The following is a 22,933-nucleotide window of genomic DNA, read 5'->3' as shown; positions in this document are numbered from 1 at the left end:
ACAACCACAAACCCAAAACACCCGACTTCTATCAAGCTACCCTCCAGGGAAACAATCCCATTTCAAAATGAAGGCTCTTGTGAGAACCTGGCATCAAGCGTAGGAAAAAAGGTCTTCATGGAGGTAGTCTGGAAATGTTTCAATACTCTCTCTCCCCTTCCTCCCACTAGTTCCAGGGAATCAAATGCACTCGTGATCTTCCCATTAGCTCTCCTTTAACACATGGTCAAGTTTTGCAAGGAGTTTTCTCTCACAGAAACCAAGCGCTTCCTCATGGATATTGGGAGGAAATTTTTTCAACATGGGTAAATTAATCCATAATTTCCTTCTGGGGAGTTTCTTCCATCTCACGCTAGTTCTGAAGACTGTTAGCCCATGCTCCACCAAAGAGCAGTCACAGTAGAAAAAAAGGAAAGAAAAGTTAAAAGAACTCTACAGGACTGTGCATGGCACTGATTTTATATGGAAACCTGTATTTCTAATACTTGCTCTGTTCACCTAAATTCTTGCAGAGGTATTAACAGTTTCAAGAGAGCTACTGCTCCCAGATTAAACAACTACAGAGTAAATGCAGGGGTTTCCCTAGATTGCAGCTTGAAGTCCCACTGTTTTAGCTGCTGAACTTGCAAGTATGGCCAAATAGAGGAAGCTCAGAGTAATGCTGGTGCAACAACAATGCCAGTATGCCAGAGCACACAGCCTGCCTGCTGAGCAAAAGTGCCAAAAGGTGTCAAAGTTCATGCTCCATGCAGTATTAGTGCTACTAATGGTAGCTCCACCCTCCATGTTACTTCTCTTAGGTTCAGCACACCAAGCTTCCTTGATGTTGCTAACATCTAAGGTTGCAGGCTATGTTGCTTAGGGAATTATTATGGAACCAATTCCTTACATGTCCACTGCATTCCACCCTGGAGGTTTACCTTCCCTCGGGGGGGGGGGGGGGGGGGCAACATGTCAATAAGTCACTTCTAGCAATCACTCCACAGATGTAGAATAAAAGAACACTGTACCTTTAATTTGAAGTGGGGAAAACTTTAGCCCAATAGAAATTATGGTAGATAAGCAACTACCAATAATAGTTTGGGGGAAGAACTTTGGAAACTAAATATGTAACTCTAAACTGTATAAATTGCTTTCCTGTTTAGGTATAAGGTGTGCTAGCTTTGTGGAATACCACCTAGCCCTCATCTTTGCGCAAACATGAATTGGAATAAAATACCTCTGCTCTGTGTGTATATTGGTGTCTCGCACACCAGGTAAACAATCCCACTTTTGGGACAACAATACCAGCTACTAGAAAGAAAACTACCTCTATCCCACCCGAAACCAGGACACCTGATATAATTACACTTAATTACACTTCATATAATTTGGATACTATGCATCCCTTCAGGATTGCTTCTATATGATCCAACTACCTTTTTCCAATTTAATAAATCAGAGGTGGCAAATGGTACATGTAGATATACTGGTGTTCCTTCTGGTCCCACTGCTTGTCTAAGGGGAGCCTGCACTATAGGTTTCTGTTGTCTTGTTCTTCCTGAGACTGGACTCGTATTATCACTTTCTTCATCACTCGAACTATTTGCCTCTGAATTCCTAGGGGGACATACTAGTAATTGTACATCTTCTTCATTTTCTCCAGTGTCATGGTTTAACCCCAGCCAGCAACTAAGCACCATGCAGCCACTCACTCACTTCCCTTCCCCCCCACCCAGTGGGATGGGGGAGAGAATCGAGAAATGAAGTAAAACTCGTGGGCTGAGATAAGAACAGTTTAATAGAACAGAAAAGAAGAAACTAATAATGATAATGATAACACTAATAAAATGACAATAGTAACAATAAAAGGATTGGAATATGCAAGTGATGCACAATGCAATTGCTCACCACCCGCTGACTGACGCCCAGTTAGTCCCTGAGCAGCGATCCCCCCCGCCCCCACTCCCCCCAGTTTATATACTAGATGTGACATCACATGGTATGGAATACCCCGTTGGCCACTTTGGGTCAGCTGCCCTGGCTGTGTCCCCTCCCAACTTCTTGTGCCCCTCCAGCCTTCTTGCTGGCTGGGCATGAGAAGCTGAAAAATCCTTGACTTAGTCTAAACATTACTTAGCAACAGCTGAAAACATCAGTGTTATCAACATTCTTCTCATACCTAACTCAAAAACATAGCACTGTACCAGCTACTAGGAAGACAATTAACTCTATCCCAGCTGAAACCAGGACATCCAGTCTCAGATTTTCCACTCCCACGTTCAGTACAACAAGATTTAGTTCCTTTTCCTCTTTTTTTTTTTTTTAATGCATATATACCAATTTGACATTTAGAATCTACTAAGTCACATTTTTTTTTGAACATTCCAATGATTCCTCAAAGTAAAGAATAAATGAACATAAGGTACCTCATCCCATTTTTCAGTCCTATGACAAAAAAACATTAATTGTAATATGGTATTATATTTCAAAGTTCCATTTTCTGGCCACTTCTCACCATCCTCTAATCGGTATTGTGGCCACCACTGATTACAATAACGTTTTATCTTTTGTCAGGGGATCCCCACTAAATTTATTTCAATTCTTTAGGATGCATCCGTGTCCTAGTTTCAGCTGGGATAGAGTTAGCTGTCTTCCTAGTAGCTGGTATGGTGCCAAGTTTTCAGTTCACTATGTGAAGAATGTTGATAACACTGATGTTTTCAGTTGTTGCTAAGTAGTGTTTAGACTAATGTCAAGGATTTTTCAGCTTCTCATGCCCAGCCAGCGAGAAAGCTGGAGGGGCACAAGAAGTTGGCACAGGACACAGCCAGGGCACCTGACCCAAACTGGCCAACAGGGTATTCCATACCATGTGACGTCCCATCTAGTATAGGAACTGGGAAGTGGGGGCGGGGAATCGCCGCTCAGGGACTAGCGGGGTGCCGGTCGGCGGGTGGTGAGCAATTGCACTGCGCATCATTTGTACATTCCAATCCTTTCATTATTGCTGTTGTCATTTTATTAGTGTTATCATTATCATTATTAGTTTCTTCCTTTCTGTTCTATTAAACCGTTCTTATCTCAACCCAAGAGTTTTACTTCTTTTCCCGATTTTCTCCCCCATCCCACTGGGTGGGTGGGGGGAGTGAGTGAGCGGCTGCGTGGTGCTTAGTTGCTGGCTGGGGTTAAACCACGACAGTCCATTTTGGTGCCCAACGTGGGGCACGAAGGGTTGAGATAATGACAAACCTGACCAGAGCTCGTTAAAACAAATTTGTTATAAGCATTCATTATATTGGTCTAATAGTCGCTGGTCATTATGTTGATTTATGTGTTCTTAGAGTTGTTGCTCTGGTTTTTAAAGTTCTGTTATGTATCACCTCGCTTGCTGCATGTAGTCCCTCTTCTGCTGCTTATCATCCGTGGGAGGTGGATTAAGGTTTTTGCTTTGATTTATTGTATAACACTGGTTTATGGTATGATAAAGTCATCAGTTGTGGAATTAATCCGGTATTTGCACTCAGCATTGTCACCTTTATACTGCGGGAGCCATCTGTGGGAAACTATTAATAATTATACCATTTACCTTTCCTCCTTGGAAAACCAGTCTATGGGTGGGGTACTTCCCCTCTCCTTTCTCCTTCAGTCCAGTTACAATGGTGTTTGAGAATTTTGAAAAATTTGAATACTCTTGGGATGTTGAGACCAGCACGGTCCTAGCCCTACTGCTGGGAATTAGCATGCTCCTGAATGTGGTTCAGCTCTTGTTTAAGGTTAAACAACTATTTAAGAAGATCACCCAGAGGCCTGCCCCGAGGCTGGATAATTATGAGTGGCAGGGTGTGTGGGGTAGTATGGGCAAGTACCTAGAAAAGTGGGCACCTCCAATGTTTTGGAAAATCACCCCTGAACAAGTGCAGAATCCAGAAGAACTAGTAAAATATTTGGAAAAGGTATGCTGTCACCCCAGCAGCTCCAGAGAGATACAAATCACTGCAACGTGCTGGGGCCTGGCCCATGCCTATCAAGCCCTGTTCGACACAACTCAGCACCCTCAAGGGGAAGAGAAGGTCTCTGGACCTAACAACAAAACGATGAGCACTGCGGTCACCCAAAGCCCGGCAATGGGCGCTGCGGCCCCTCCAGCCCCGGCGACGAGCATTGCGGCCACCCAGACCTTGGTGACAGGCACCGCGACCCCTCCAGCCCCGGCAACGAGAACTGTGGCTACCCAAACCTCAGCAACAGGCACTGCAGCCCCTCCAGCCACAGCAACGAGCACAGCTGCTACCCAAACCTTGGCGACAGAAGCTGCAGTTATCCAAAACCCGGCGAGCGATACTGCAACTGAACCAGCGGATCAACCTGCACCAGTATCAGTTGCCCCCGTACAGAAAAAGAAATATGCAAAAAAATCAGCTCGCTTAGCAAAGGATGAAGGTGAACCAGGATCTTCACGGGAACAGGAGGAAGCAGAACCAGAGGTAATAACCCGGTCCCTATCCTTGAGTGAGCTGCGGGATATGCGAAAAGATTTTGGCCGCCATATAGGTGAGCATATTATCACCTGGCTGCTCCGATGCTGGGACAATGGGGCTAATAGCTTGGAATTAGAAGGTAGGGAAGCCAAGCAGTTGGGATTGCTTGCCAGGGAAGGTGGCATTGACAAAGCAATAGGAAGAGGAACACAAGCCATCAGCCTCTGGAGGCGACTCCTGTCAAGTGTGAAGGAAAGGTACCCCTTTAAGGAAGATGTTATATGTCAATCAAGCAAGTGGACAACCATGGAAAAAGGTGAAGCTCTGGAACACCTGCAATACATTGATGACATCATTGTATGGGGCAACACAGCAGAAGAAGTCTTTGAGAAAGGGAAGAAAATAATCCAAATCCTTTTGAAAGCCGGTTTTGCCATAAAAGAAAGTAAGGTCAAGGGACCTGCACAGGAGATCCAGTTCTTAGGAGTAAAATGGCAAGATGGACGTCGTCAGATCCCAATGGATGTGATCAACAAAATAGCAGCTATGTCTCCACCAACTAATAAAAAGGAAACACAGGCTTTCTTAGGTGTTGTGGGTTTTTGGAGAATGCATATTCCAAATTACAGTCTGATTGTAAGCCCTCTCTATCAAGTGACCCGGAAGAAGAATGGTTTTAAATGGGGCCCTGAGCAACAACAAGCCTTTGAACAAATTAAACGGGAGATTGCTCATGCAGTAGCCCTTGGGCCAGTCCGGGCAGGACAAGATGTTAAAAATGTGCTCTATACTGCAGCTGGGGAGAATGGCCCTACCTGGAGCCTCTGGCAGAAAGCACCTGGGGAGACCCGAGGTCGACCCCTGGGGTTTTGGAGTCGAGGATATCGAGGATCCGAGGCTCGCTATACTCCAACTGAAAAAGAGATATTGGCAGCATATGAAGGAGTTCGAGCTGCCTCAGAAGTGGTTGGTACTGAAACACAGCTCCTCTTAGCACCCCGACTGCCAGTGCTGGGCTGGATGTTCAAAGGGAGGGTCTCCTCTACATATCACGCGACTGATGCCACGTGGAGTAAGTGGATTGCACTGATCACACAATGGGCTCGCATAGGAAACCCCAGTTGCCCAGGAATTTTGGAAGTGATCATGGACTGGCCAGAAGGCAAAGATTTTGGAATGTCGCCAGAGGAGGAGGTAACATGCGCTGAAGAGGCCCCGCTGTATAATAAACTGCCAGAAAATGAGGCAATATGCTCTGTTCACTGATGGGTCCTGTCGCATTGTGGGAAAGCATCGGAGGTGGAAGGCTGCTGTATGGAGTCCTACACGACAAGTCGCAGAAACTGCTGAAGGAGAAGGTGAATCGAGTCAGTTTGCAGAGGTGAAAGCCATCCAGCTAGCGTTAGACATTGCTGAAAGAGAGAAGTGGCCAGTGCTCTATCTCTATACTGACTCATGGATGGTGGCAAATGCCCTGTGGGGGTGGCTACAGCAATGGAAGCAGAGCAACTGGCAGCGCAGAGGTAAACCCATTTGGGCTGCCGCACTGTGGCAAGATATCGCATCCCGGCTAGAGAATCTGGTTGTAAGAGTACGTCATGTAGATGCTCACATACCCAAGAGTCGGGCCACTGAAGAACATCAAAATAACCAACAGGTGGATCAGGCTGCCAAGATTGAAGTGGCTCAGGTGGACCTGGACTGGCAACATAAGGGTGAGCTATTTATGGCTCGATGGGCCCATGATGCTTCAGGCCATCAGGGAAGAGATGCAACATACAGATGGGCTCGTGACCGAGGGGTGGACTTGACCATGGACACTATCGCACAGGTTATCCATGAATGTGAAACATGTGCTGCAATTAAGCAAGCCAAGCGGTTAAAGCCCCTGTGGTATGGAGGGTGATGGCTGAAATATAAATATGGGGAAGCCTGGCAGATTGACTATATCACACTCCCACAAACTCGCCAAGGCAAGCGCTATGTGCTCACAATGGTGGAAACAACCACCGGATGGCTGGAAACATATTCTGTACCCCATGCCACTGCCCGGAACACTATCCTGGGCCTTGAAAAGCAGGTCTTGTGGCGACATGGCACCCCAGAGAGAATTGAGTCAGACAATGGGACTCATTTCCAAAACAACCTCATAGACACCTGGGCCAAAGAGCATGGCATTGAGTGGGTGTATCACATCCCCTATCATGCACCAGCCTCTGGGAAAATCGAACAATACAATGGACTGTTAAAGACTACATTGAGAGCAATGGGGGGTGGGACTTTCAAACATTGGGATACACATTTAGCAAAAGCCACCTGGTTAGTCAACACCAGAGGATCTGCCAATTGGGGTGGCCTTGCCCAGTCAGAATTTTTATGTACTGTTGCATGGGATAAAGTCCCTGTAGTGCACATAAAAAATATGTTAGGGAAGACAGTTTGGGTTACTCCTGCCTCAGGCAAAGGCAAATCCATTCGTGGGATTGCTTTTGCTCAAGGACCTGGGTGCACTTGGTGGGTGATGCGAAAAGATGGGGAAGTCTGATGTGTGCCTCAAGGGGATTTAATTTTAGGTGAGAATAGCCAGAATTAACCTGTATGGTATTAGTTGCTATATAACCCTGCTACTGTATGTTATCATTACTATAATTGTTATATGCTATATCCATAGTACTATAGTAAGAATCACTTAGATCAAGCAAGAAAGAACTGTGATAAAACTGAGCAAAGCGCAGTAGTGATGGAACCAGAACTGATTCCAGCATGCAACAATCCAACAGTGCACACCATCCTCCTGCTGCGTCCAATGTCACCTGCTCGTCACACTGCACTGAAGCCCAGTTCTGCTCTACCGACTGAGAGGACTTTGCACCATCCCTCCTGCCCAGAAAGACTGGTATGACAGATGGAGCCCAGAGTCAGGAACTAAATGAACTCAATGAACATTTAATGAACATAACCCATAAACTAAAGGAATGATATCTCTCTGTGTGTATACATATATATATATACATATATCTTATTGTTCATATGTCTCAAAGGGATGGAAAAGGTGATGATGATTGACCAGGATGTAACTAAAGGTATGGGAACTGAGCATGACGTCAATGGTATAGAATAAGGGGTGAATACTGTCCTAGTTTCAGCTGGGATAGAGTTAACTGTCTTCCTAGTAGCTGGTACAGTGCTATGTTTTGAGTTCAGTATGAGAAGAATGTTGATAACACTGATGTTTTCAGTTGTTGCTAAGTAGTGTTTAGACTAATGTCAAGGATTTTTCAGCTTCTCATGCCCAGCCAGCGAGAAAGCTGGAGGGGCACAAGAAGTTGGCACAGGACACAGCCAGGGCACCTGACCCAAACTGGCCAACAGGGTATTCCATACCATGTGACGTCCCATCTAGTATAGGAACTGGGAAGTGGGGGCGGGGAATCGCCGCTCAGGGACTAGCGGGGTGCCGGTCGGCGGGTGGTGAGCAATTGCACTGTGCATCATTTGTACATTCCAATCCTTTCATTATTGCTGTTGTCATTTTATTAGTGTTATCATTATCATTATTAGTTTCTTCCTTTCTGTTCTATTAAACCGTTCTTATCTCAACCCAAGAGTTTTACTTCTTTTCCCGATTTTCTCCCCCATCCCACTGGGTGGGTGGGGGGAGTGAGTGAGCGGCTGCGTGGTGCTTAGTTGCTGGCTGGGGTTAAACCACAACAATCCTAAGGGAGAGCAGGAGGGTACTTCCTAGGAAGCAGTAGTGCCCATTTCAGTACCAAAAAGAATTTATGAGGGACATCTCCCTTCGTCTTCTGATGTGTATCCTCCTTGATATGTCTTAGGCAGGATCCAAATGCTCACTGCTTTTCAGTAGTCTTCCTCTCCCCCCTTTTTCTAAAAAAAACCAAACCTCTTTTAAATAGTGTTGCACTACTGTGTCACTTACCACCCGACCGCAGGAGAGGAGCTAATGTAATCCCTGATCAGCAGGTCGGCGCGTGCCGGAGTCCACTCAGTTCTTTTCTCCCTGTTGGGTGCAGCAAGACGATCCAGGCAAGGCTGTCAGTGTGGTCCCATCTGGGTCACCAGAAAACTGTTGTCCCACAAACGAAGTTAATTTATCTGGTGTGCAAGCCAATAACACACAGAGTCAAGGTATTTTCAAATTAATTTCATTGATGCGCATGAATGGGTGCCTGTCTCAAGACAGGACACTCTTGTCTTAAAATTCTCACATTTATACTCTTAACTAATACATATTCATTGCTATCTTCCTTAATCATTGGTTCTTTCTTCTTCGCCCCTCATGTAAATTAGGGCACAGACTCTGTCTTCTTCCTTCATTGTCTTCTTTTGAGTAAGTGGTATCATTTGAGTAGGTGGTCAATGAGTCAGTGGTTGCGATCTCCCCCTGTAGGAATTACCTTTTACCTACTTCTTCCCTAATCTTGGCAGTTCCAAGCGGTTCTTTAAGGTTTATTGACCAGACCACAATCCTTTACCTTTTCTGACATAAGCATTCTACCTATTTACAAAGCCCCATTGTCTAGTAGTTAGTTCCTAAACCCTAAATCATGTCTAGCTATTGATTCCGTATTTTAAATATTAACTGATGGGGGCTGTACACAGGACTTCAGTAGCTCCCTGGTTATTTCAATCATGTTATACATATTAATTGATAACAACCCGGTATTTCAGTGTGCCAGGCAAAACCCTGCTGTGTCAGGCACAGAGCCCCCAAAACACACCTTCCCCCTGCACAGGGCTCCTGGCCCAGCCCTGAGTGCACACAGCCTTGGGGCAGATGCAGCACTCAGGGGACCCTCCCCAGGGCCCAGGCAGGTGCCACCATCCAGGACATCCCCAGCTGTCATTCACACACTGTCGCCAGCACGGGCTGGGGACAATTTCAGACATTCAATTTCAGATGCCAGTGCAGATGGAGATGCTATTGAAGATGCAGGTACCTTTGCAGACACCATTGCAGACTCAGACACCATTGCAGGTGCAGGTGCTGTTGAAGATTCCTTTGAAGATACCGGCATCAATGCCACTGGGGATAGTGTTGCAGATGCAGATACCACTGCAGATGGCATTGCAGATGCAAGTATAATTGCAGATGCAATTGCCTTTGGAGTTGCTGTTGAAGATGCTGATGCCATTGCTGACACTGATGCAGATACTCCCTGTACCTTCAGTGGTATGTGTAGCACTACCTGTATGTGTAATGGCACCTCTATCTGTAATGGTACCCCTCTCAGGAATGATATCAGGGTCTGTATATGTATCTATAGGTGTAATTGAATGTGTACTCCTGTCAGTGGCTTGTCTTGCTTCTGTCATTGTATGTGTAATTCTGTCTGTATCTGTAATTGTACCTGCAATTGTATGAGTGATGGTGTCTGTGACTGTACTTGTATCTCTAATGATGGGTGTATTGTGTCTGTATCTGCCATTGTATCTGCAATTGAATCAGTATCTTTCTCATGGTATTGGTATCTGTGGGTGCATCTGAAAGGGCATTGTCAATGATATCTGCAATGGCATCTGCATCTCCTGTTGTATCTGCACCTGATGTTGCATCGGCAGTGGTGTCTGCAGTGTTTTCTACAATGGTCTCTGTATCTGCAGCAGTATCTGCATCTGGAATGGCATCTGCACCTGCAATGGTATTGGCTTTGGTGTCTGCATCTGCAACATTATCAGGAATGGTATGTGCATCTGCAAAGGTTTATGCAATAGTTTCTGCAATGTTATTTGAATCTGCAATAACATTTGCAATGGAATCTGCATCTGAAATGGTATCTACATCCACAATGGTATCTGCATCTGCTGTGGCTTCAGTAATGCTCTCTGCATCATCAATAGCCTGGGCAATGATAACTTCTGCTGCAATGGTGTCTGCAGCAGCATTGATACATGCACCTGCAATGGTATTTGCATCTGCAATGGAGTCTGCATCTGCAATGGGATCTTCAATGACATCTGCAAGGGTGGCTGCAGTGGTATCCTTATCTGCAATGGTACCGGCTTCTTCAAAGGCATTTACATCTACAATGGTACCTGCATCAGCAACGTTATGACCAATGGATTGTTCATCTGCAAAGGTATATGCAATGCTAATTCATTCTGCAGCACCATCTGCAATGGTATTTGTATCTCCAATGGAAGCTGCAATGATATCTTCATCTGTAAATGCATTCTGCATCTGCAATGGCATGGGCATCTGCAAAGGTACCTGCACCTCCAATGGTATCTCTATCTGCCATTGTATGTTCACCTGCAATGCTATTCCTATTGGTATTTGCAGCTGAAATGGCATCTGCAATGACATCTGCATCTACAAGGGTGCCTGAAGCTGCAATGGCACCTGCAGTGGTATCTGTATCTGCAATTGAAGTGACTTCTTCAAAGATATCTGCAGTTGCTTTGGCATCTGCAATGGTATCTGCATCAGCTGTGGTATCTCCATCTGCAATGCCACTAGCTTTGGTTTCAGCAGCTGCAATGTTATGAGGAATGGATTGTTTATCTGCAAAGGTATCTGCAGTGGTGTCTGCAATGGTATTTCATTCTGCAGTGCCATCTTCAGCGGTATTTGCATCTGCAGTGGTATCTTCAGTGGCACCTTATCTACGTTTATGGATATGTGTAGTGCTATCTGTAGGTGTAATGGTAGCTGTATGTGTGATTGTATCCATACCTCCAACTGTATCTGTATCGGCAATTGTATCTGTGTGCGTTCTGGTGTCTGTACCTGTAGTTCTTTCTCTACCTGTATCTCTATGTGTAACTGGGTCTTTCTCTGTAACAGTACCTGTGTCTGTCATTGTATTTGTATCCATATCAGCAGCATCATCCATAGCCCTATCGGTGACTATCTGTGTAGTTATCTGTATCCCTACCTGTAATAGCACATCTGTGTGTAACGGTAGCTGTATTTGTATCAGTGCCTTTATGTGTAATGGTTTGTCTGGCTATCACGGTACCTCAGTTGGTAATGGTGTCACTTGCTGTATCTGCTGTTGGTGGTGTAATTGAATGTGTACTTGTATTCTTAATTCTATGTGCAATTGTACCTGTATCTGGAATTGTATCTATTTTGTGCCTGCATCTGCAATGGCATGGGCAATTCAATGTGAATATGCATCTGTAATGATATTAGTCTCTGTGATGGTAGCGGTACCTGTATTTCTGATGGTGCCAGGATCTCTGTCTCTAATGGTATCTTTACCTGTAATTGTACCTGTAACTGTATCTGCCTTGCTAATGTATCTGCAATGGTGTCTGCAATGCTAACTCATTCTGCAGTGCCATCTAGAATAGTATTTGCATCTGCAATGGTATCCGCATCTCTGATGGCATCTGCATCTGGAATATCATCTACACTGCATTTGTATCTGAAATTGTACATGCATCTGCAATGGCATCTGTTGTAGGAGTTATGCAGCCACCACCTAGACCATGGTAGGAATTATGCGGATGCCACTTCAACAGGGCTTGTCCCTAGGTTCCTGCTTGAAGAAGATGAGTCGCCAATCCACTGAGTAAATAAAAGCTGTTTATTTATCTGACATGCACAGCAGCTCAAGCTGGATGCCTCCAAGGAGGGACCCTTCCTGCAGATCACGCACCCCAATTATACCCCTACCACCCATTACCCTATCCCCAAGTCCAATCACTTAATTCTGGTTGGTGGTCTCTTGATTTCTCATTGGTTTTCTTGGTCGCTGGGCTCTGATGTTACTTCATTCTCTTGGAATTGTTTCCTTGGTCCTTCTCTTCTTCATGCTGCTCACATCTGCCCATTTTATCAGCTAGTTCTGTGGTTGCAACATTGGCTTTATCAAAAAGTTTACTCTCTGTCAGCACTTGCAGCCTGAGGCTTCAACTACTTTAGCTTCTAGTGCTAAGCAAGGCTATTAATCCTATCAATTCTCAATAGGGATTAAGGGTTCATGGTTTAGGGAATGGGGTTCGGCACTCAGGTTTAGGGATTAGGATTTAGGGTTAAAGTTTAGGGTTTAGGGATTTGGGGTTTGGGGGTTTATTGATTAGGGTTTGGGGTTAGGGATTAGGGCTTAGTGAAGAAGTGGTTGGTGAAGTTCATCTCTTGCCAATGGAAGCCGGCTTTGCCCGTTCCCTGTGCTGTGATGTCTGAGGCACTCGGGACAGGATCACCAGAACCAAGGGTGTAGGCAGGTGCTGAACCCCCAGGGACGGGTTCGGAAACTGAAACGAGGGGACTGAGGGGAGGATTCACAGGCAATAGGTCGGAGCTTCCCAGAGAGGTGAGCTTAGGGCAAATGAAAGCAGACAGGGTCAGGGTTAGGTCTTACAGTTAGGGGTTAGGATTAGGGTCAGGGTTAGGATCAGAGTCAGGGGTAGAGTTAGGTTAGGGTACGGATAGGATTAGGGTTTTGGTTACAGTTAGGGGTTAGGATTAGGGCTGAGGTTAGGGTTAGCTTTAGGATTAGGGGATTGGCTCATGGTTATTTTTACTTTTAGGGCTAGGGGTTTGGGTTAGGGTTGCAGCCATTGAGAACTCAAATTCTGGAACACCCACCTTTCCCAGCTTGGACAGTTTGCCAATGGACCCAAATCATCAATCTCAAATATTTTAGTACCTACTCCACCCTAAATATTGGAAAAGGGGGGGGGGGGAGCAGCATACAAGTGTACTTCAGGATCACTTGTAAGTTCTTATACCTAGAAAAATACAACACAGAATTCAGCATTCATGACAAACTATGGTTATTTACAGGAACCACAACCAAGTAGGGGGCAATGAGACAGCTCAATGAGCATAAACCCATGGCTGCTCCAACAGGAACTCTTTACACCCAGTGCAGGGTCCCTGCCGGATTGACCAGGACCCTCCAGCTCCATTTGTAAGACCCCCCAGGCACTGCTCCTGCCCAAGGTCCTGCAGCTCCCGCCCGCGAAGGCTCTTCCTGCCACCGCCGTGTGGGGTGGGGGTAGGGTTAGGGTTAAGGTTAGTTTTAGGACCATTAGGGTCAAGTCATTAGGCAGGTGCCTGTGCAGTGCATCCTGCGCATACCCACAGCAATGCCGCCGTGTCTGGAGCAGTGCTTCCCCCTGCTGGCCACTGCCCAGCACTGCATACACAGTGCCACACACGCAGAGCCGCACTCCCGGCTCTCTGCTGTTCTCTGCTGACGACAGCGCAGCACTGCAACCCCCGAGGGTGAGCTTGCGCATGCGCAGGGTGACCCTGCCCGCTCTGCTGCCTATGCTGATGGCACCGCAGCGGTGCAGGCACGTCACTCCCTTATGGGGCGAACTTTGGCTCTGACATTCCTGCTTCCAGACGGGTTAGGGTTAGGGGTTGGGGTTAGGGTTACCGAAAGGGGTTAGACCAATTGCAGCAGTGGCTCAGGGTTTTCAGCAAATGCAGGGAGATCGGTGGTTGTGGTCGTGGCTGGGATCCCTCTGAGGCTGGGCTGCACATTTAGTGCAGGGTGGTTTGCTTTAATTCTGGGATGTGTTGCACTGTACTTTGGTATTACCTGTGGAATCAAGTTGTGTTTTTTAGGAATCCACTGAACTCAGCAAGAGCTACGCTCTGCAGACTCAGACAATATCTCATAACTTGTCATGGAGGTGGTGCAGGGAGGGGTGTTAGTGTGAGAGACTGAAAGAGTTAATGTCTCATTGTGGTGGGGCAAGTTCTGCTTAAAGACAAACCCTGCACAGCAAGGAACCAGGGTGAAAAGCCCATCAGCTCAGCCATCAGCAACAGGAGGGGGAGGGCGTGCTGGAGGGTGCACAGCTCCCTTTTCTGATAAGCTGTTCTGATACAAAGATCAAACAATGGCAGTGTCTGCAGGGAAGGAGAAGTTACTCCCCAAAGGCTCACAAACTGCTCATTAGCCTGACTAGTTCGGGTGCCCGCCCAAAGGAGGGGCAAGGATGATAAAGGGACACAAACTGAAGCCCCAGGTGCACAAGCCCACTGGAACTAGACCCCTTGGCTGACTGAACCAACGCTGGACCCAGGACTGGCGAAATTTTTCTCTGTCTTGTTCTCTCTTTCCTTTTCCACAATCCCTACACCTCATCTGTTTCAAGACATAAACCATTGACCAAGTCTGAGACTGAGTGGATCCAGCTGCCCCTGGGTCCTTCTCTGAGGAGGAGTCTAGAAAGCAAGGGGGTCTGCTCTGAACCTCGTGACTCAACGGGAGGGATCTCATTCCCTTGATAGCATATGTCCATACATTTCGTGTGGTTTGTTCAAACTTTTATGGTTTTAATATTTTGTACCTTCTATGAAAACTGGTTTGCTGCTAGGTGACTGTGCAAGTGAGATTTGATAAATGATCATATATTATTCTTGGTGAGGCAAAGAAGGTGGTCAGCAAAACCACCACTATGGACTTCCAGAGGGCTAACTTTGGCCTCTTCAAGGCATTGGTTGAGAGAGTCCCTTGGGAGACGGTCCTGAAGGGCAGAGGGGTCCAGGAGGGATGGACATTCTTTAAGAAGGAAATCTTAATGGCTCAGGACCAGGCTATTCCCATGTGCCGCAAGTCAAACCGCCGAGGAAAATGACCGGCCTGGCTGAATGGGGAGCTTTTGCTAGGACTCAAGAAAAAAAGGAGAGTTTATCATCTCTGGAGGAAAGGGCGGGCAACTTGGGAGGAGTACAGGGATCTGGTTAGATCATACAGAAAATTAGAAAGGCAAAAGCTCAGCTAGAACTAAACCTGGCCACTATTGTAAGGGACAACAAAAAAATGTTTTTACAAATATGTTAACAGTAAAAAGAATCCCAAGGAGAATATCTTTCCTTTAATGGATACAGAAGGGAACGTAGCAACCAGTGATGAGGAAAAGGCCGAGGTACTTGATGCCTTCTTTGCCTCAGTCTTTAATAGTGAGTCCAGTCATCCTCAGGGTACTCCACCCCTTGAGCTGGAAGGTAAGGATGAAGAGCAGAACATACCCCCCCCTTAATCCAGGAGGAATTAGTTAGGGACCTACTTCACCATCTGGACACTCAGAAATCTATGGGACCTGATGGGATCCATCCAAGAGTACTGAGGGAACTGGCAGAGGTCCTTGCCAAGCCACTCTCTATCATCTATCAGCGATCCTGGTCAACAGGGGAGGTTCCAGAGGACTGGAGGCTTGCCAATGTGACTCCCATTTATAAGAAGGGTCGGAGGGAGGATCCAGGGAACTACAGGCCTGTCAGCCTGACCTCGGTACCGGGGAAGATTATGGAACAGTTTGTCTTGAGAGCACTCACATGGCAAGTCCAGGATAAGAAGGGGATCAGGCCCAGTCAGCATGGGTTTACGAAAGGCAACCTGATCTCCTTCTATGCCAAGGTGACCTGCTTAGCGGATGAGGGAAAGGCTGTGGATGTTATTTTCCTGGACTTCAGCAAGGCCTTTGACACTGTCTCTCATGGCATACTCCTTGAGAAACTGGTGTCTTGTGGCCTGGATAAGTGCACTCTTCACTGGGTGAAAAACTGGCTGGATGGCCGAGCCCAGAGGGTAGTGGTGAATGGAGTTAAATCCAGTTGGCGGCGGGTCACAAGTGGTGTTCCCCAGGGCTCGGTGTTGGGCCCTGTTCTGTTTAATATCTTTATCCATGATTTGGATGAGGGGATTGAGTGTACCTTCAGCAAGTTTGCAGACGACACCAAGTTGGGAGGCAGGGTCAATCTGCTTGAGGGTAGGGAGGCTCTACAAAGAGATCTGGACAGGCTGGATCGATGGGCTGAGGCCAATCATATGAAGTTCAACAAGGCCAAGTGCCGGGTCCTGCACTTTGGTCACGGCAACTCCATGCAGCGCTACAGGCTTGGGGAAGAGTGGCTGGAAAGCTGCCCAGCAGAAAAAGACCTGGGGGTGCTGGTTGACAGCCGGCTGAACATGAGCCAGCAGTGTGCCCAGGTGGCCAAGAAGGCCAATCGCATCCTGGCCTGTATCAGAAATAGTGTGGCCAGCAGGAACAGGGAGGTGGTTGTTCCCCTGTACTCAGCACTGGTGAGGCCACACCTCGAGTCCTGTGTTCAGTTTTGGGCCCCTCACTCCAGGAAAGACATTGAGTTGCTGGAATGTGTCCAGAGGAGGGCAACCAAGTTGGTGAGGGGCCTGGAGCATAAGTCTTATGAGGAGCGGCTGAGGGAACTGGGGCTGTTCAGTCTGGAAAAGAGGAGGCTGAGGGGAGACCTTATCGCTCTCTACAACTACCGGAAAGGGGGTTGTAGTGAGGTGGGTGCTGGTCTCTTCTGTCAGGTGGCTGGAGACAGGACAAGAGGAAATGGCCTCAAGTTGTGGCAAGGGAGATTTAGGTTAGATATTAGGAAAAATTTCTTTACTGAGAGGGTTGTTAAACATTGGAATGGGCTGCCCAGGGAAGTGGTTGAGTCACCATCCCTGGAGATATTCAAAAAGCGAGTGGACAGGGTACTTAAGGACATGGTTTATTGGGCATGGTTAATGGTTGGACTCGATGATCTTGAAGGTCTTTTCCAACCTAAATGATTCTATGATTCTATTAACATTATGGTTGAAACAATAGACAAAGGGTAACCGGGGAGATAATTACAAAGTCTAGTCAAGTGATTAACTAGTAATTATTCATAAGTTTTGCAGTTCTTTGCTCTTCTGACTAGATGTTCCTGTACGCTAGATGAGACCAATGTTGAAACTGACCACATGTGATTCAAACTGCGTTAAGCTTCAAGATCAAAGAACAAGGACAAGAATAAAGACTTCAAGGACAGCCAGCAAGAACTTCAAATGGGTCGGTGGTCGCAAAAGCAGCCCTTCAACTCAAATGGCTCCTTCATTGTGCATGTTCGGATATAGGCAGTACTATGATAATCAGTTACAATCATTTTTATGTATATGTATACTAATCTGATTAATATGCAATTAGTTATTCTATATAACCTGTTTGTGCTAAAGCTGTGGTATGCACGCTAGGTGGAATTATCCCCCGTGCATCCAGCGCTGCAATAAAGAATGCCTGCTTTCTAAAACTCCAAAATTAGTCTTAGAGAGAGTTTCTTCGACCAGCTTTTCGGTATCACTGCCATGGGCAGGGACATCTTTCACTAGACCAGGTTGCTCAAAGGCCCATCCAACCTGACCTTGAACACCTCTAGGATGGGGCATCCACAGCTTCTCTGGGCAAAATGTTCCACTGTCTCACCACTCACATTGTAATGAATTTTTTCCTTATCTCTAATCTAAATCTGCCCTCTTTTAGTTTAAAACCATTTCCCCGTGTCTGTCACTACAGATCCTGGTAAAAGGTCTATCCCCCAGCTTTCTTATGAGCCTTGTTTAATTATTGAAGGACCGCAATAAGGTCTCCCTGGAGCCTTCTCTTCTCCAGGCTGAACAACCCCAACTCTCTCAGCCTTTCTTCATAGGAGAGGTGTTCCAGCCCTTGGATCATTTCTGTGGCCTCCTCTGGACCCACTCTAACAGGTCCATGTCTTTCTTCTGCTGGGGGCCCCAGAGCTGGATGCAGTACTCCAGGTGGGATCTACACAAGAGTGAAGTAGGGAGGGAGAATCACATCCCTCAACCTGCTGGCCACATTTCTTGTTATGCCCGCTCCTCAAGCCTGTCAAGGTCCCTCTGGATGGCATCCCTTGGTGTCAGCTTGGTGTCATCTGCAACTTTGCTGGGGGTGCACCCAATCCCACTATGTCATTACTAAAGATATTGAACAGTACCGGTCCCAATATGGACCCTGGAGGACACCACTCATTACTGATCTCCATTTGGACATTGAGCCCTTGACTGCAACTGTTTGGATGTGGCCATCTAGCAAATTCCTTATACGCTGAACTGTCCATCCATCAAATCCATATCCAATTTAGAGAGAAGGATGTTGGGGGGGGATGACTGTGTCAAAGACCTTACAGAAGTCCAGATAGATGACATCAGTAGCTCTTCCATTGTCCACTGATGCAGTCACTCCATCATAGAAGGCCACTAGGTTGGTCAGGCAAGACTGGCCCTTGGTGAATCCATGCTGGCTGTCTCAAATCACCTCCATGTGCCTCAACATAGCTTCTAGGAGGACCTGCTCCATGATCTTCCCAGGCACAGAGGTGAAGCTGACAGGTCGGTAGTTCCCAGGGTCCTCTAGATCAGTCAGGTGACGATTCTACAATTTAACCTCAGCCTGGCAGTAGTTTTTCTCCAGAACCTTTTTAGGGGTGGGGGCTATGAAAGGAGGGTGCTTTTCGTAGCCTCTTTCTCCCCCTCTGGGCAGTCAGATGTGGTAAAAGTCCTTCCATTCTCAAAGAGAAATTTCAGTATGAGGCATCACAAGAGTTTGAGACTTTTCTCCAGTCTCACCATAATCTCTCTTTAACTAGGATGCTGGAGCATCTTTAATGGGACAGAAAAGGAGATTTCTGCCCCTGAAGGTTTTATGCTAATCAGTCAAACTTCCTGACCTCTTCCTGTCAAAGAGGATTTCTGAGTTGTCAGAACTCAGCAGAAATCTTCTGGAGGCATCCATGGTTCTAGTCAGGCATTCCCAGGATGGAGTTGATTTAGATTTAGTTTTCTACTTCTTCCTTCTTCTACTTTCCAAAAAAAACCCCAACTCCTCCTATTCCAAGTGCACTGTGCAAGTCATTAAGGAACACGCTCTACTGCGTGAAGAGAGAAACTTTAACAAGTACTTGTTAAAGTAACTTTATTGAATGTTATTATTAAAGTAACTTTTTCAGCTCGTAGTGGTGGCTGCTCAGGAGCTGTCTCCTCTTTCTAATTGCTGATGCTCCCCCCTGTTGATGCAGATCCATGCTGTCTCTCTATCCTTCTCTCTGTTTTGGATGTACAAGAATGCTTCAGAAGCTAGAGGGGATAAAACGACATTGTGATGGCGGCAGCACATGTATTTGCTAAATGTTACTAACAATTGCATGTATTTACAGATCCTTTATTTCTTCTTTATGAAGAAATAAGCAGGGTTCCTAAGCTTGCTTTTCATGGTTCTGCCGCTGTGAGCCAGCAGAGCAGAGGTTCCCCAGGGACCCCAAGGGGATGGCCTGGGCTTGGTCCCAGAGTGGAGAGCTGCTGGCCAGGGGTGGTGAGGAGCTCTCAGCTGCTGGGATTTGATGTCCTCCCTCCTCCCCACCCTTGGGAAGGTGGCTGTGGGGAGCCTGGCGCACGCTGGCCCCATTGCCTAGCTGATGGCACCGGCCACGGCCAGAGCAGCCCAGCTGCCCAGAGGGCTGGGAGCCCAGCCCCAACAGCGCAGAGGAGGTGGGGCAGGGTGTGGGGGCACAGCTCTTCCCTCTTCCACAGGGGTGGACAAGCATGGCTTCTTTTGGGGGAAAGCCCAAAGACAGGGTAAACTTGTAAAACATGACTGGGGCCAGGGTGTGCTGAGGGATGAGCTGTCCTGCAGGCAGCGGGAGAGGCCAGGAATGACGCTGCCTGCTCAGCATGCTCAGGGTGCTCCCCGTGTGAAGGACACCATGGGAGTGGGCTTGTTGTTCCAGCTCTACTCACATGCAGCCATTTTCCTAAGGAGAGCTTTACCTCTTTCAGGCTCTGCAGGGCCAGCAGAACAGTGTTCACAGGCACAGTTGCCAAGTTGGATGCTTCCTTCTGGATCTCAGGACAAGCATGGTCTGAGCTTCCAGGGAATGGACTGAGAGTTTGGTGTCATTCACCAAGGGCTGGAGGGCTGTGACAGAAAAAACAGAGCCAAGATGAAATCCCAAGATGAAACCCTGCTGTCTGCAGAGACCCCTGGCATCCCCTCCAGATCATGCTAGCCCCACCTGTCTCTTTTCCTGGCCAGGAGGGGCAGGTGGGACCAACAGATCAGCTGGAAGCTGCTGCTCAAATGCCCCTGACATGTTCCTCTGCCCCTAAAGCATTTCCCTGGAGCAGGGCCAGGCATGGCAGCACCCTGCCCAGGCTCTGTCCCCTGCCCCACCAGCCCAGCACTGCCCCTACTCATCATTGCAGATATCCCACAGCTCCTCCTCATGTAGGTCCTTCAGCTTCTGCACAGTAAGTCCTAGGAGGAGAGCTCCCGTCAGACCTCCTGCTCCCCAGTATGCTCTCAGCAGCATGGCCCCTGGCCCTGCCAGCTCGGCTGCACACCCTCCTCCCCCTCAGCAGGGACTGAACAAGGCTGCTTCCAAGCCCACCTGCATGGGCAGGGGTGGAGAGTGGGTTTAACCCCAGCTGGCAACTAAGCACCACGCAGCTGCTCACTCAACTCCCCACCCCACGGTGGGATGGGGGAGAGAATCAGAAGGGTAAAAGTGATAAAACTCGTGGGTTGAGATAAAGACAGTTTAATAGGTAAAGCAAAAGCCACGCATGCAAGCAAAGCAAAACAAGGAACTCATTCACCACTTCCCATCAGCAGGCAGTTGTTCAGCCATCTCCAGGAAAGCAGGGCTCCATCACATGTAACAGTTACTTGGGAAGACAAATGCCATAATTCTGAACATCTCCCCCCCCCCCCCCCCGCCTCCTTCTTCTTCCCCCAGCTTTATATGCTGAGCATGATGTCATATGGTGCGGAATATCCCTTTGGCCAGCTAGGGTCAGCTGTCCCAGCTGTATCCCCTCCCAACTTCTTGTGTGCTCCCGGCCTACTCGTTGGCAGGGTGGTTTGAAAAGCAGAAAAGGCCTTGACTCTGTGTAAGCACTGCTCAGCAATAATGAAAACATCCCTGTTTTATCAACACTGTTTCTAGCACAAATCCAAAACATAGTCCCATACTAGCTACTATGAAGAAAATTAACTCTATCCCAACCAAAACCAGCACAGACAGGAAGGCACAGAGCCCCTGGGTGGCCAGTCAGGGCTCTGGCAGCCACAGGGCTGCCCCTTGCTGCCAGTACAATGGCAGGGACTGGGGCCAGGCTGTCAGAAGAGGGTCCACAGGTGCTGTGGCTCACTGATGAACCTGATGGCTGCCTCTTGCAAGGTGGACTGAGTGTCCTTCAGGTACTGCAGGCTCTGTTGCAGGTATTTTTCCACCCTAGTCTTGCCCTGCCCCACCTGGAGAGAGCACAAGGGCATGGGGCTGGTACAGACCCTCTCCAACCAGTCAAACCAGTCCCTCCTACCAGCATCCCCCTTCCCTCCCAGTGATGCCCATCTCCTAGCCAGGAGCCCTGTGGGGCTGAGGTTCAGAGAGAGCTGCAGGCAGTGGGGGGGCCCAGGGGTGATGAGACTCCTCTGTCCCACTGTCAGGGCCCACGTGGGCCATGGTCTCCTTCAGCACCCTGGGGGTGGGGAGAAGAGAGAGGCCTCAGAAGAGCCCTAGCCACGGTGCCCCCTGGCCAACTCCCCCCAGTTTATATACTGGGCATGATGTAATATGGTATGGAATATCACTTTGGCTCATTTTGGTCAGCTGTCCTTGCTGTGTCTCCTCACAGTTTCTTGTGTACTCCCAGATTCCGCTGGCAGGGCAGTATGAGAAGCTGAGAAGTCCTTGACTTAGTATAAATACTGCTTAGCAACATCAGTGTGTTATCAATATTATTCTCATCCTAAATCCAAAACACAGCACTATACCAGCTACTAGGAAGAAAATTAACTTTATTCCAGCCAAAACCAGGATACCGGCCTTGCACATGCTTATGATGTCACTGCTGGCAGATTAGCTGATAGGGCAGGTGCGCAAACCAGGCTTGTGCTGGTGTTTTGATGTCACTGCTGGCTGTGTAGCTCATATGGCATGCACAGGAACCTGGCTTGTGCAGGTGTTTATGTCACTGGTGGTGAGAATGTTGATCGGGCATTGAATGGAACTTGGTCATGCAGGTGGTTATGATGTCATGCCTGGCAGAGGAGCTGATAGGGCAGATGCGGGAACCTGCTTTGTTATGATGGATACACTTGACCCCTAGCTGTACTTTGATTCAGGCTGACTAAGGAGCAACAGGCCTCACATCCTCGCGGTGAACCAGCAAGCTGGAAAGCCCCTGGCTCACGTAGAAGGGAGTAAAGGTGCCTTGAAAAATATTTCGAAAGGTGGTTTCGAAACCCAAAAATGCAAGATAACCAAAGTACAGAGCAAGATACCAGAGCTAAAACAAAGACACCTATCTTGTCTATACTATTGACTAGCAGCCAACTACTTCAGTCTTTAAATATTACCATCAGGATGGGCCCAATTTGAGCTCTCCCTGAACTGCAGCTGGACTGCACGCCAGGTGACTCTCCCCTTGAGCAGTGACACCTCTCAAGGTTTGAGATTCCTTACCTGAGACTAAGAGATCCTTCCTTACCCAAGGCGGAGAGATCCTTTACTCGTGACAGATCCTCGGTAAGTGACTGATAGCATGCTGAATACTATGAAACATTACTAATCCAGGTAGCTACTCAATATTATTATAAACATTGTATGGATAATTCCATTAGGAATAAATTGTTGTCCAAGTCTGAGACTAAGATTGGACCTAGCCACACCTAGGCTCCATGTAGGG

This window comes from Aquila chrysaetos, chromosome W (genome assembly GCF_900496995.4).
Source record: "Aquila chrysaetos chrysaetos chromosome W, bAquChr1.4, whole genome shotgun sequence".
In the NCBI taxonomy this organism is placed as follows: domain Eukaryota; kingdom Metazoa; phylum Chordata; class Aves; order Accipitriformes; family Accipitridae; genus Aquila; species Aquila chrysaetos.
The sequence above is the reverse complement of the archived record's forward strand: the minus strand, read 5'-3'. Positions refer to the sequence as shown.